We start from the raw sequence: 16,340 nt of genomic DNA, 5'->3' as shown, positions 1-16,340 counted from the left end.
GCATCACTGGGAAACACTTTTCTTATAATTCATTCCACAGATAAGGGGGCTTCCAATCATGTGTGGAGGGAATCTTATGAATTAGAGATTTGTGAATTCAGAAGAGCAGGGAGTATAAATGGATGACAGAACATGGGTAGGGGATTTTGTAAAGCAGCTTTGGGGAGAGAAAAGAAACTGTGAGAAATCCATACTTGAATGTGGAGATTGTGCTTCTGTATTTGACAAGGGATGAAAGTAGGGCCGAGATGTGTGTAGAGAGACTGATAAGCTAGGAAAGAATTTGTGGAATGTCCTGGTGTTCTCTAGTATAGATGAAGTGTTATTATGACATTTAGGGAAGTCATGTAGCCAGAAGCTGGTGGTCTGGGGAAGGGAATTGACACTATATGTTGGTGTGCTCCAATGTGTGGGGAGAATTCCACTAGCAGAGGGACAGAAGAGCCAGGTTTTTGCAGTTCTCACTGAACATCTGTAAAGCCCAGTGTTGTCACTGGAGCCTTGAGACGAGACTGAAATATGGTTACAGGAATAAACTGATAAATAGAAATCTCTTGGAAGATTTCATTCTACTTTGCTGTCACTATAACTGTTAATGACAATCAATGAAAGTGCATGTATCTTCATTTCTGTCACTCAAGTCAGTCATTTCTGTTTGTTTGATGTGTGCACTACCACTTGCTCACAATATGTTTTCACATTTTACCTAGTTAAAAAGCATTGCCTGAATACATCTTTGCGCAATATTTTGCTATGTAACATTATAACACCATCATTATTCCATGCTGTAAAACTGTATAGAGATAGCATTTTCATTATTTAAAAATATGCCCTTGGATAGATTAATTTCTTAACTATTTTTCTATTGGTGAACAAAGGTGATCATTTTTTGTTTTAAATAAACCAATCATAAATTTTGGTTTCAGAGGTGACCTGTGTGGGATGATAAAAAAATTGTCATGATTAGTAAAACTTCATATAATAAAGTTTTTCATGGTGCTTGCAAAAACTGCAGATCATTTTCTGAAAAATTATACCATAACTTTCTATTGCCATCATCGGAGTCTGAATGTAGTTTGGTCACTATTTTCAATATGATCATTATGTGTTATATATGATTTAGCTATATTGCTTTCATAGGAAGATATTTCCAGGAACAATATTAAGGCTTTGATTTGGATATTCTCTGAAAACTTTTGGACTTTTCACCACTATTTTTGTGAAACTAGGTGGAAATTTTACATCTTTATCAAGGCATTGAGGTTGAAATTGATGGAAAATCTTTTGCAGAAGCTCTGAACTCTGTATCTTTGCAAAAATTGGTGAATTCAAATGAGCTTTCATATCCTAGGCACTTAAAAAGGTTAGTTTCTTAATAAAAATAAGCATGATGATTGTGGGAAGTGCTTTCCCGGTTAAAGCAAATATCTTGTATTCACTGGAGTAATTCAGACCACTTAAAGTATTTACATAGCAGACAGAGTGGGAGCATGACTGAATAGCCAGGCCACTTGGTAAGAAATCGTGCTCCTTTTAATGTTGATTGAAATGTCTTAATATTCCAATATCAAGTAGACAGAAACCTGCTATATGTTTAGAGATGTAAACAATTTGGAATGTTTATTGAGTAATTAATACATGCCAAGCATGATTTTAATTAGTTTTCATCCTTTTTGCTTATTTCACTTCAACAATAGCCCATGTGGCAAGTACTCATATCACTTCTATTTGAAAGATGGTGAGGAGACAGAAGCACACAGAGATTAAGTAGTATGTTTAAGATGTCATAGTAAAGGACTAGGTACTTGAATTTGGACAGCAGAAATCAGGAACCTTTATTCTTACTAACCACTCTCTATAATATAAATTAGAAATAAAGATGATGATGATGATAATATGTATTTTTCTGATGAAAATTTTTATTATTAGTTGCATTCTTGTCTAGAAGCTGCTTTGAGCTTTTCTTGTATTTACTTGTGCAATAGTTTTGTCAACAGAGGTGGAAAAGTACCTCATTTTAGAGATGAGAGATCTGAATTGAGACCTTTTCAGATCTCTCATTTTAAAATGAGGTACTTTTCCATCTCTGTTAACAAAATTATTGTACAAGTAAATACAAGAAATATAGTTCACACATGTAAGAAATGAGAAAGTTTGAATTTACTGCAATGAGTAACAGAAGTATTGTACTCTAGAGCTCATATTGCCTTAACTGAGATGACACTTCCTCTCTGAAACATCACAGGAAGCTGAAGTTTTCATCTGAGTATATGTGCTTCCATTATCACAAATTCTTCTAATAATTGCAATAATTACATTGATATTCCTTTTATTCAATTAAATTTTATTTGTGACGATTCTAAAGAATTGAATGTAGAAACTAAATTTACCTTTTATGTAGACTAAATAGATAGTCAAATAGAAAATCTTAGATCCTTAAGTTCAAAGATCAAGTCCTATGTCTATATATTCAATGCAATTATGAAGACTGAAAGTGTATACTAAGTGGCTTGGAACCATTATTTATTCTATATCTAGAATGCACTTAGAATCCTAGATTTCCAGAGCTGGAAAGATATTAGAGGTCATCAATTTAATTTTCTAAAAATTAAAGAAATAAGCATACCAACTATTATATCTTAAATATTTCTTACAATATTCTTCTAAATTTCCTTTAAATATCTTTTTAAAAATTCTTCTTAGAGAACTAAATGTACTCTAGATTGAGCTCATTTATGCATGATATATATTTATATGCATAAAATTAGACTCTGAGTGATTACTTCTGGTTACATAAAGATAGACCAACATTATTCCTCCCAGTGTTTTTCTTATAACTAAAATACTCTGGATGTAACACAACTAATAAACACAAGTAGAGTCTTAAATATGAAAACAAGATGGCAGACTGAATATTGATTTTGCTACTTGAGAAACAACAAGCTGGCAAATTCCCAGGGTTTCCTCATCCTAGTTTTTCCAGCCCCCCTCAAAAACAAAATTCAAAAAGAGCAGACAAACATAACAGATTTATTTTTTTTATTTTATTTTTTACTTGTAGATGGACACAGTACATTTATTTATTTATCTATATATTTATTTATTTTTTATATGTGACAGCAGAATGCATTACAATTCTTATTACACATAGAGAGCACAATTTTTCATATCTCTGGTTGTATACATAGTATATTCACACCAATTTGTGTCTTCATACCTGTACTTTGGATAATAATGCTCATCACATTCCACCATCATTAATAACCCCATGGCCCCTCCCTTCCCCTCACCTCTCTGCCCTATCTAGAGTTCATCTATTCCTCCCATGCTCCCTCTCCCTATCCCACTATGAATCAACCTCTTTATAGCAAAGAAAACATTCAGCATTTGGGTTTTTGGAATAGATTAACTAAACTTAGCATTATCTTCTCTAACTCCATCCATTTACCTGCAAATACCTTGATTTTATTCTCTTTTATTGCTGAGTAATATTCCATTGTGTATATATGCTGCATTTTTTTATCCATGCATGTATTGAAGGGCATCTAGGTTGGTTCCACAGTTTAGCTATTGTGAATTGTGCTGCTATAAATATTGTTGTGGCTGTGTCCCTGTACTATGCTGTTTTTAAGTCCTTTGTGTATAGATTGAGGAGTGGGATAGCTGGGTCAAATGGTGGTTCCATTCCCAATTTTCCAAGAAATCTCCATACTGCTTTCCATATTGGTTGCACTAATTTACAGTCCCACCAACAGGGTATGAGTGTACCTTTTTCTCCACATCCTCACCAACACTTATTGTTGTTTGTATGCATAATAGCTGCCATTCTGACTGGAGTGACATGAAATCTTAGAGTAGTTTTGATCTGCATTTCTCTAATTGCTAGTGATGATGAACATTTTTTTCATGTGTTTATTGATTGGCTGTATATCATCTTCTGAGAAGTGTCTGTTCAGGGTTATTTGTTTTTTTGGTGTCTAGATTTTTGACTTTTTTTTATATACCCTAGAGATTAGTGCTCTATCTGATGTGTGAGAAGTAAAGATTTGCTCCCAAGATGTAGGCTCTCTATTCAACTCACAGATTGTCTCTTTTGCTGAGAAGAAACTTTTTAGTTTGAGTCCATCCCATTTATTGATTCTTGATTTTAATTCTTGCACCAAAGAAGTCTTTTTAGGAAGTTGGGGCCTAATCCCTCATGATGAAGATTAGGGCCTACTTTTTCTTCTATTAGATGCAGACTTTCTGATTTAATTCATAGGTCATTGATTCATTTTTGAGTTAAGTTTTGTGCATGGTGAGAGATAGGGATTCAATTTCATTTTGTTGCATATGGATTTCCAGTTTTTCCAGCACCATTTGTTGAAGATGCTATTCTTTCTCCAGTGCATGGTTTTGGCACCTTTGTCTAATATAAGGTATTTGTAATTTTGTGGGTTAGTCTCTGTGTCCTCTATTCTGTACTATTGGTCTACCAGTCTGTTTTGGCGCCAATACCATGCTGTTTTTGTTACTATTGCTCTGTAGTATGGTTTAAGTCTGGTATAGTGATGCCACTTGCTTCAGTCTTCCTGCTAAGGATTGCTTTAGCTATTCTGGGTCTCTTATTTCTCCAGATGAATTTCATGAATGCTTTTTCTATTTCTATAAGGAATGCCATTGGGATTTTTATCAGAATTGCATTGAATCTGTATAAGGCTTTTGGTCATATGGTTATTTTGATAATATTAATTCTGCCTATCCTATCCAATCGCAAGGTAGATCTTTCCACCTTCTAAAGTCTTCTTTGACTTCTTTCTTTAGGGTTATGTAGTTTTTATGGGTAGATCTATCACCTCTTTCATTAAGTTGATTCACAAGATTTTTTTGAAGTTATTATAAATGGGGTAGTTTTGCTCATTTCCTTTTCAGAGGATTTGTCACTGATATACAGAAATGCCTTTGATTTATGGGTATTGATTTTATATCCTGCTACTTTGCTGAATTTATTTACTAGTTCTAGAATTTCCTGGTGGAACTTTTAGGGTCTTGTAGGTATAGAATCATAGCACCAGAAAATAGTGCCAATTAGAGTTCTATTTCTATGTGATTCCCTTTAATTTCTTTCGTCTGTCTAATTGCTCTGGCCAGTGTTTCAAGAACTATATTAAATAGAAGTGGTGAAAGAGGGCATCCCTGTCTTGTTCCAGTTTTTAGAGGGAATGCCTTCAATTTTTCTCTGTTTAGATGATTTTGGCCTGAGGCTTAGCATAGATAGCCTTTACGATGTTGAGATATATTCCTGTTATCCCTAGTTTTTCTAGTGTTTTGCTCATGAAGGGGTGCTGTATTTTGTCAAATGCTTTTTCTGTATCTATTGAGATGATCATAGGATTCTTATCTTTAAGTCTATTGATGTGATGAATTACATTTATTGATTTCTGTATGTTGGACCAAACTTGCATCCCTGAGATAAATCCCACTTGATCATGGTGCACAATTTTTTTGATATGTTTCTGTATTCAATCTGCCCGAATTTTATTGAGGATTTTTGCATCTATGTTCATTAGAGATATTGGTCTGAAGTTTTTCCTTTATTGATGTGTCTTTGCCTGGTTTTGGAATCAGAGTGATATTGGCCTCATAGAATGAGTTTCGAAGTGCTGCCTCTTTTTCTGTTTCCTGAAATAGATTGAAGAGTATTGGTATTAGTTCTTCTTTAAAGGTCTTGTAGAACTCAGCTGTGTATCCATCGGGTCCTAGTCTTTTCTTGTTTGGTAAACTTTTGATGGTGTCTTTTATTTTGTCACTTGAAATTGATCTGTTTTAATTGTGTATATCATCCTGTGTCAACTTGGGCAAATTATATGACTCTAGAAATTTGTCTATGCCTTCAATATTTTCTATTTTATTGGAGTACAGGTTTTCAAAATAATGTCTAATTATCTTCTGTATTTCCATACTATCTGTTGTGATATTACCATTTTAATCACATATGTTAGTAATTTGAGTTTTCTCTCTCCTTCTCTTCGTTAACATGGCTGAAGGTCTGTCAATTTTATTAATTTTGACAAAGAACCATCTTTTTGCTCTGTCAATTTTTTCAATTGTTTCTTTTGTTTCAATTTCATTGACTTCAGCTCTGATTTTAATTATTTCCTGCCTTCCCCTGCTTTTGGTATAGATTTGTTCTTCTTTTCCTAGGGCTTTGAGATACAATGTCAAGTCATTTATTTGTTTACTTTTTTTCTTTTAAGAAATGAACTCCATGCAATGAACTTTCCTCTTAGAACTTCTTTCATAGTGTCCCAGAGATTTCTCTATGTTGTGTCTGTGTTCTCATTCACCTCTAAAAATTTTTAATCTACTCCTTGATGTCTTCTGCAACTCATTGTTCATTCAGTAGCATGTTATTTAGCCTCCAGGTGCTGGAATGATTTTATTTCTCATTTTATCTTTGATTTCTAATTTAATTCCATATGGTCTGATAGAATACAGGGTAGTATCTCTACTTCTTTATATTTGCTAAGAATTGGTTTGTGGCTTAATATACGGTCTATTTTAGAGAAGGATTTATGTGCTGCTGAGAAGAAAGTGTCTTCTTTCATTGAAGGATGAAATATTCTGTTTATATCAGTTAAGTCTAAGGTATTGATTCTATTATTGAGTTCTATAGTTTCTTTGTTCAGCTTTTGTTTGGAAGATCTATCCAGTGGTGAAAGAGGTGTGTTTATGTCACCCAAAATTATTGGGTTGTGGTCTATTTGACTCTTGAACTTGAGAAGAGTTTGTTTAATGAATGTAGATGTTCTGTTGTTTGGGGCATATAGATTTTTAATTGTTAAGTCTTGTTGGTGAATGGTTCCCTTGAGCAGTATGTAATGTCCTTCTTTATCGTTTTTGATCAACTTTAGTTTGAAGTCTACTTTATTTGATATGAAGGTGGAAACCCCTTCTGCTGTCCATGTGAGTGATATGATTTTTCCCAACCCTTCACCTTCAGTCTGTGAATGTCTTTTTCTATGAGATGAGACCCACATTGTTGGGTCTTTTTTTTTGATCCAATCTCCTAGTCTATGTCTTTTGATTGGTAAGTTTAAGCCATTAACATTCAGGGTTATTATTGAGACATGATTTGTATTCCCAGCCATTTTCGTTTACTTTTTGTATTCAATGTGACTTGGTTTCTCCTCTAATTAGTTTTTCTTTTAGTGTAATTTCTCCCTATGCTGATTTTCATCATTGTTTTTCATTTCCTCTTCTTGGAGAATTTAGCTGAGGATGTTCTGTAGTGCAGGCTTTCTAGTTGTAAATCCTTTTAATTTTTGTTTATCATGGAAGGTATTTATTTCATCATCAAATCTGAAGGTTAATTTTGCTGGATATAAGATTCTTGGTTGGCATCCATTTTCTTTCAGAGCTTTGTATATATTGTTCCATGATCTCCTGGCTTTGAGTGTCTGGGTTGAAAAAATCTGCTGAGATACAAATTAATCTCCCCCTACATGTGATCTGATTCTTTTCTCCTGTAGCTTTTAAGATTCTATCCTTCGCTTTGGTGTATATCTGTTGTAATTTTGTACATTTGGTGCCTGCAAGCCTGTTGTATTTGGTTTTCTGATTCATTCTTCATGCTTGGGAAATTTTCTGATATTCTTTCATTGAAGAGATTGTGCATTCCTTTGGTTTGTAATTCTGTGCCTTCCTCTATCCCAATAACTCTTAGAATTGATCTTTGGATGCTGTCCCATAATTCTTGGATGTTCTCTTCATGGTTTCTAACTATCTTCACTGTGTGATCAACTTTATTTTCCAGATTGTATACTTTGTCTTCATTATCTTCTTTTTTTCCAAATGATCTAGTCTATTGGTGATGCTTTCTATTGAGTTTTTTATTTGATTTATTGTATCCTTCATTTCAAGGATTTCTGACTGTTTTTTTTTTCAAAGTCTCTCTTTCTTGAAGTAATCTTTTGTTACCTGTATTTGCTCTCTTATCTCTTTGTCGGAGTGATCAATTTTTGCCTGTATTTGCTCATTTAGGTCATTCTTTAATTCACAGATCATCTTAATTATGAACCTTCTGAACTCCTTCTCTGACATTTCATCAACTTCACTGTCCATGGGTTATGTTATTGTAGTGTCCTGGTTGGTTTGGGGCACTTTCCTCCCTTATTTTTTCATGTTGTCTATGTGTCTTCCTCTCTTGCACTGTGGATCTGAGATATTTCAGTTTCTTCCCTATATTCTTGTAATACCCATACAGATTGACTGTACCTCACCTTGATCTTGGGTTTCCAGATCCTGCTTGTGTCCCTCAGTGTATGCTATTGCATCTAAAGTTGGTGGCAGCAATAGTAGAGGGTAACTTGACATAATATTTAAGGTGCCCCAAGACAGAAATGATGTCTTACAGACATGGAGTTGAAAGACTGGGCCTCACACTCACTTTGGGATTCATGCTCCGAGATGCAGCTGCTTCTAGGCCCTGTCTGTTAGTCAAAAGTTAGGAGCTACCACAAGAGGAGGCCTATGGTGATAACTGCAGTGTCCCAAGATTGAAGTGGGTTAGGCTTAGGCTCCCAGGTGTGTGTGGGTGAGTGAACTCTGACCTACCCTGAACCTGGGTCCTGCACATGTCAGCATGGACAGATCTGGGTCGGGCCTGGACTCCCGTGGTAGTCTGCTGGTCAGAAGAGGTGTTCCTATGCCGGATACTGGGCTCTGGCTTGTGCCTGCAGGTGGAGGGGTAGACCCAGGCCTACTGTGAGCCTGGACTCCTGACAGATCAGTGCGTGTGGATCTGGGCCACTGGGCTTGACCTCCCATGGTAGTCTGCTGGTCTGAAGGGGAGGTCTTGTGCCAGAGGCTAGGCTCTAGTGGGTGTCTGCCCTGTGAGTGGAGGCGTGGACATGGCCCACTGTGAGCCTGGGTCTCATGCAGGTTGGTGTGGGCAGTTTGGGCTGGGTCTCCTATTTATTGTTTTCATGTGGTGCTGAGAGTTGAACCCAGTGCTTCACACATGCTAGGTGAGCACAATGCCACTGAATTACAACCCTAGTCCTTATAACAGAATATTTTAACAATTCCCATCTTATTCCAAACAAACACCAGTGGAAAAAGAGACCTACCCCCTTGGTTCTAGTGGGTCTGAGTCAGGAGGTAATATTCTATTCACCTCATTACTCCACTGAAGTAGATGACACACTTCTAATTCATCTGCTATGTGATATTTTGGGGGAGAAGCACTAGGCTAATCTTCTATTCCTCACACAGCAGGTAAACATGGCATTGCTCTGATTTTTCTGCAGAGCAGTGTCAGCAGCACCTGGCAAAAAGCAAATCTTCTATCCCTCACCCAGTGGAGACAGTTGGGGTTTTGCCTCTACCTCTAGGATGACATTAATGGGATTTAGCAAAGAGCTAAGCCTCTAGTGCTACTCAGAAGCAATAAGATTTAATGAAGTGATTTGAAGCACGATTACTCTCCTCTAGGCATTTCCACTGGTGTTAGTGGGTTCAGTGGTAAGCAACCTGGCATCAGCAAAATGAGTAAAGTTATGCAACTCAGGGCTGGTCAACTTGTACCGTCTGAAGTCAGCTGTGCTCAGTGGGAAGCTGAACCTCCATCCCAGCTTCAACAAGATTGAGTGATGTGGAAGGTGAGACAAATTGTCATTATCATTCCCCATTTTAACCTCTTCTTGTGTCAGCAGGGCTCAGCAATAAGCTTAGCTTCAATTCCTACCCTGCAACTACCAAACTATATGAGTCAAACCTTATCAAGGAGCTAAACTTATATGTTTACCAAATGGCAATAAAGTTGTGCAACTTGGTGCCTTCCTTTCTTTGAGAATGTATGAGAATGATTAAAAGAGATTTTAAACATCCATCAAAAATGCAGTAACAAGAAAACAGAAAATAATGTAGAATAAAAATCAATGGGGCTGGGGATGTGGCTCAAGCGGTAACACGCTTGCCTGGCATGTGCAGGGCGCTGGGCTGGATCCTCAGCACCACGTTAAAAATAAGTAAATAAAATAAAGATGTTGTGTCCACCAAAAAACTGAAAAATAAATATTAAAAATTCTCTCTCTCTCTTTCTCTCTCTCTCTTCTCTCTTCTCTCTCTCTCTCTCTCTTTAAAAAATATTTTAAAAAATCAATGAATTTGAAAATGGAGTAATGGGGGAAATCAATAAATCAAATATGAGTCTTTGGAAAAAAATATTTATAAAAATGATCAATTTCTAGCAAAGCTGATGAAAATAAAAAGATAAAATATAAAAGTCCCAAAATTCAAGAATGAATTAGGATTCATGAATTAGGATATATCTACAAAATACCCTGTAGTCATTAAAATATTAAAAGAATGGTATGAACAATTTTAAACTTATAAATGAAACATTTTAGAACAAATGGATTAAATCCTTGAAAATCAGAAATTACAACAAATCAGCCAAAGTGAAATAGTATCCTGGGTAGTCTTTTGACCATTAAAGAAATGGAATTCATAATTAAAACCTCAATAAAAGGACAAAAATAATATAAATCTCAATGCTTAGATGGTTCCATTGGAGAAATCCACCATCACAGTGTTGGAAGTTATAGCTAGTGCATTCAGGGCAGAAAACAAAAATAAAGCAAAGATAATGAAAAGAGGGAAGGAAGGGATGACAGAAGTAAAGGATGAAGTAGGAGGGAAGGAAAGAATGGTGGGAAAATAAAAAGCATATAGGCATAAATATGGGAGTTCAAGAAAAAAAGCTGCTCTTAATTGCACATGATATGATTGTCCATAGAAAACTGCAAGTAGTCTGCAGAAAATCTACAAGAATTAATGAGTTCATCAAGATCATAGAACATTATTTCAAACATAAAAATCAAATACATTTGTATTTGAGCCTAGCCACTGGCACAGGACCTCCCCTTCTGACCAGCAGACTACCACGGGAGGTCAAATAAAGTTTGAAAACAAAATATTAAAAAACACAATACCATTTACCAGAGCCCCCAAAGGAAATGAAACTTCAGGTATAAAGTGATGAAAATATTTACAAGATCTGTTCAGAAATTCAAAAAGCAATGCTGTATGACAAAGGCCCCAAAGACTACATTTGGGCATACCATATTCAAACTTCAAAATGTCAAAGATAAAGAATAAAATCTTAAAAGAAGCCAAAGGGAGGAAAAGAAAAACCATGTTTCCTGGAGAAGAGCAAAGATAAGAATTACATCTAACCTCTACTCAGAAATCATGTTAGCAAAAAAAGAGTAGAGCATAATGTTTAATGTTTAGAGAAAATAACTATCAACCTAGAAGTCTATATCCAGTGAAATTCTTTCAAAATAAAGAAGAAATAGGCATTTATTGCTAATATGACTGCCTTGCAAGAAATTTTAAAGAGGTCATTCGGAGAAAAAGAATATAGGCCAGACACTCAGATCTACATAAAGGCAGTAAGATTGTAAGAAAACAGAATAAGTGAAAGTCAAAGGAAATTTTTTTTAATTTTTAATTGATTTAACAGATAAGAGTTTCTTCAAAATAATAACAATGATTGTCTATCAGTGAAATGAACAATGATAAAACAGATAAAGGGGAGTAATTAGGAATATTTTGAGTTTATAGGGCACTTTCACTGATAAGTTATATTCATTTATAACTAATATATATTTATATTAGTTATAAATGAATATTGTAAAATTTAGGGTAACCAGACTTAGAAAAGTATAAATGATGTGCCAGGAAATGAGAAAATTTAAACAAATGAAATACTCAATTAAAACCAAAAAGGGCAAAAAAGAATGGAAAACAAAAATAGGAACAAAGAAAAAGAGCAACCAAAAAAAAAAAAAACCAGTAATAAATATACTAGATATTTATCTAAATATATCAATAATCCCTTGATATATACTAAATAAACTAAGAGATATTGTCAGAATTGATCAAATAACAAGACCTAAGTATATATTGTCTACTAAAACTCACTTTAGTTTTTAAACTTTATTATGGTAACAATGTTTTATATAAAATTATCTTCTTAACATATTTGTAATGTATAATACTTTAAATACAGGTTCAATGTTGTATAGCAAATTTTTAGAACTATTTCATCTTCTTGCTTTACTAAAACATTATGCCCATTCTTTTGCACCTCCCTACTTTCCCTACCCCCATTCTCTGATAATCACTATTTCATTATTTGATTCAATGAATTTGCCTATTTTAAATAACTCATATACTATTTATCTTTCTGTAATTAGTTTATTTCACTTAATGTAGCAGCCTAAAGTTTCATCTAAATTTTCACATATTGAAATGTTCTTTTTCTAAGGCTGAATAGTCAGCCTCTGAATGTATATACTATATTTTCTTTATTCATTCATCTATTGGTACACATTTTGGCTGTTTCCACATTTTGGGTATCATAAATACAATGAACACGAAAATTATAGTAGCTCTTGAGATCTTGATTTCAGTTATTTTGAATAAATACCCATAAGTGGGACTGCTGAATCATATAATAGTCCTTTAATATAGAGAATTTAAATATAATGACTCATAGATACTAAACGTATGGGTTATAGAAAGCTGAAATGCCATGCTAACAACAAATCAAGAGGAAATGGGCTGACTATCAGATGTGATTGATTTTAGAACAAGTAAAGTTACTAAGATTAAAGAAATATTGCTAATGATAAATGGGTTTATACTCCAAAAAACTTGACAATCCATAATGTATATATGCCTAGCAACATAGAATCAAAATATCTGAGGAAAGAAACTGATATATGTACAGGGAGAATTAGATGAATTCACTGTTGTAATTGGAGATTTTATCATTCCCCTGTCAGAAATGGACAGACCCAGGAAACAGAAAATCAGTAAGGACATAGCTCAAGTCAACAATACTGTTCATCAGCTGGGTATAGCTGCAGTCCATAGGCTACTCATCCAATGACAGCAAATCACATATTCCTCTTAAACTCATATTGTACATTTTTCAAGATAGCACATTCTGGGCAAAAAAACATATCATAACAAACTTAAAAAGCAGAAATATACAGTGTCTGCACTCAGAATACAATGGATTAGGAGTTGGCTGTCTGGGGACTGAGGCCCTGAACCCAAGAGCCCCAAATAAACTTTTCCTCCTCTAAAATTGTTCTTGTCAGGTCTTTTGATCACAGCAGTTGAAAAGCTGACCTAAACATAAGATGCACCATGGATGGCTTCAATAGTGACAGTTACTCCTATGAACCTGAGTTGCCTGGCACCTTCCTAAAGAGACTGTTGCAGTCCACCAGCCTGCCCCATGGTAGCCATCTGCAATGGAAAGGAGGTGATCAAAAGTGCCAACATCTCAGAAGAGATGCAACAGGAATGGATTGAGTGTGTAATCAAGCATTGGAGAAATACATAATAAAAAGGATAATGTGGCCCACATTCAGGAGTTTGACAAGAAGTATGATCCCATCTGGCACTACATTGTGGGAAAGAACTTCAGTAGTTATGTGACACAGGAAACCAAATACTTCATCTACTTCTACATGGACCAAGTGGTCATTCTCTTCAAACCTGATTAAAAGCATGTACTGTACCACAAAACCAGGGACCCATCCAAAAATAACTGCAACCCAGATTTCAAACACCAGAAACCAAAATCTTTAGTCTTTCTAAGGGAACACATTGCTATTTGAACATTTATTATGTTTCATAGAGGTAATTTTCCGTACTAGTTTGTTGTAGTTATACAACAATTAGAAAAACATCTTATATTTGTGTTCATTTTTTATTTTTATTATTTTTTTACTAGGAATATTTTATTTATTTATTTATTTGATATAGCATACATAGATGGGATATAATTTCTCATTTTTCTGAGTATACATATTGTAGAATCACATTGGTCATACAGTCACATATATACATACAGTAATAATGTCTGTTTTATTCTACTGTCATTCCTATCCCCACATCCCCTGCCTTCCCCTCCTTTCACTTCCCTCTACCTAATCTAAGGTAACACTATCTTTTTTTGCATTACAATTTTTAATACACATATATACCACAATTTTTGTATCTCTGGTTGTATATAAATATGTTGACACCCAATTCAAATCTTCATACATGCACTGTGTATAATGATGTCCATCACATTCCACCATCCTTGCTAATCCCCTGCTCCCTCCTTTCCCTCCCACCCCTCTTCCCTATGTAGAATTCATCTAATCCTCCCATGCTCTCCCTTCCAATCTCACTATGAGTCAACCTCCTTATATCAGAGAAAACATTCGGTATTTGGTTTTTGCGGATTGGCTGACTTCACTTAGCATTATCTTGTATTCATTTTTCATTCCATCTCTGTGCCCCATGTTTTTTTCTCTCAATCCATTCCTTTGCAAAATAAATCTGTTGAACATGTAAAAAAGTAATATTTTTTAAAACTGCTAAAAGTAAACATGCAGATATCATAAGACCAGTAATTACACTCTTGGGCATTTGTGATAGAGAAGTAAGAACATGTTCACACAAAAAACCTGTACACAAATATTTATAGAAGCTGTCTTCATAATAGTCCCAAATTGGAAAGAATTCAAATATCCATCAATGTTTAAATGAATGAATGATTCACATCAATGCTTTTAGAATACTATTCATCAATAAAAATAAAATATTGATACACACAGTAACCTGGATAGATCTCCAGAGTATTTTGCTGAGTGTCAAGGCCAATCCCAAAGGTTATGTACAATATAATTTCATTTATCTAACAAACATTGTTGAAATAATAAATTATAGAAAAGAATAGATTAGTAATTGTGAGGGGTGGTAAGGAGATGGTAGCAGTAGAATGGTGGGTGTGACTATTAAATGGCAATATGAGGTATTATGTAGTGATGAAGTAATTGTATCTTGACTATACCAATGTCAATAGCTTGGTAGTATATTGTATATTTTTGAGCACTGGTACCATAAGGGAACAGTGGGTAAAGAGTACAGGAGATGTCCTCTGTAATATTTATCATACCAACAAAGTGAATAAAATGATATTGAAAAAATAAGTGGATTTATAAATATTATAGATGGCAGTATTATTCAGACTTACTGAAAGGTGAAAGTGACCCATTTCCATTAAGTGACGAATGAATAGACAAAACGTGGCATATTCATAAAGTAGGATAAGACTTAACCATAAAAAGTGAAGTACTAATAAAGGATACACAACCATGAGCCTTAAAATTGTAAGTTAAACCATTCACAAAAGATCATATACTATATTATCACATTTAAATAGAATATCCAGGACAGGCAAATCCACAGAGACAGAAGGCAAATTAGTGGTTGCCAAGGCTGGAGGAAAGGAATATTAACTATATATTGGATTTAGAATTTCTGTTGTGTTAATCAAAACTTCTGGAACTAGATGGTGTTGATGGTTGCAATAAAATGTAAATATGCTTAATGCTATTAAGTAGTATACTTTTAATGGTTCATATGATACACTATGTGTTTCTGTATTTTATACCACAATAAAATATAGTAAAAAGTGAAACATCAATATTTTAAAATATTCTTTTCTGGGTGAATGAATTATATATAATTGTATTGTCTTTTGTATTGTCTTTTATTCTCTTATACTTTCTAGAACCTTTTAAATGAACATGAATTACTTTTATTATCATAAAAAGTTGAAGAAAACATAGTAATACATAAACGCTTAAAACTTAAAGCTAATATGCAAGGGAAGTTGGAGTTAGTGGAATGCAAGGAGGAAAAACAATGTAAAACACATATTTCTGTTATGGAAATTTAAAAAATAAGCAAAAATTATTTAGAATAGTATAATGAACTTCCACAAGAGACACATTTTTACCTTATTCTCAACTGTATCATTTATTATCTGACCTGGGAATCCAGATACTTGGGTTTGAATGCTGGTTCTCCCAGCTGAACTATGGGGTATTGAACTGATTTCATATTCTGTTTTCTCCTCTGTCAAAAACGATAGAGTGAGTGTGCATCATAAATTAAATGGAATGTAGACAAAGAAACTACACACACATACACACACACACACACACAAATGCAAAATATAGTTCTTTGCATTAAATGTATTAGCAATCTACTTTTTAAAAATAACCTGAACAAGTCAGGCAACTAAAACGTCTGGATGATAAACTGAATTTATCTACATAAGAGCTGACCAATATTTTGGCAGAGGTACCCTATGCCACAGATGGCCTGAGGTAGTCTGTTTGCTCCTGTAGTCAGCCAAAATTATTATTAGAGCACCCTTACACCCTCAAAGAGTTCTAGTTTGAATAATATATTTTATGGTTACCCTACATTTAGAA

The 16,340-nt window shown here is 34.4% G+C and overlaps 1 pseudogene; it reads left to right on the top strand.

The window, feature by feature from the left end:
- Positions 1 to 13,297: 13,297 nt before the first annotated feature.
- LOC143638703 (dynein light chain 1, cytoplasmic pseudogene) lies at positions 13,298 to 13,568 on the top strand (annotated as a pseudogene).
- Positions 13,569 to 16,340: the final 2,772 nt, after the last annotated feature.

Source organism: Callospermophilus lateralis, chromosome X (assembly GCF_048772815.1).
Source record: "Callospermophilus lateralis isolate mCalLat2 chromosome X, mCalLat2.hap1, whole genome shotgun sequence".
NCBI lineage: Eukaryota > Metazoa > Chordata > Mammalia > Rodentia > Sciuridae > Callospermophilus > Callospermophilus lateralis.
Note: the sequence above shows the minus strand (reverse complement) of the source record. Positions and strands in the feature narration are given on the sequence as shown.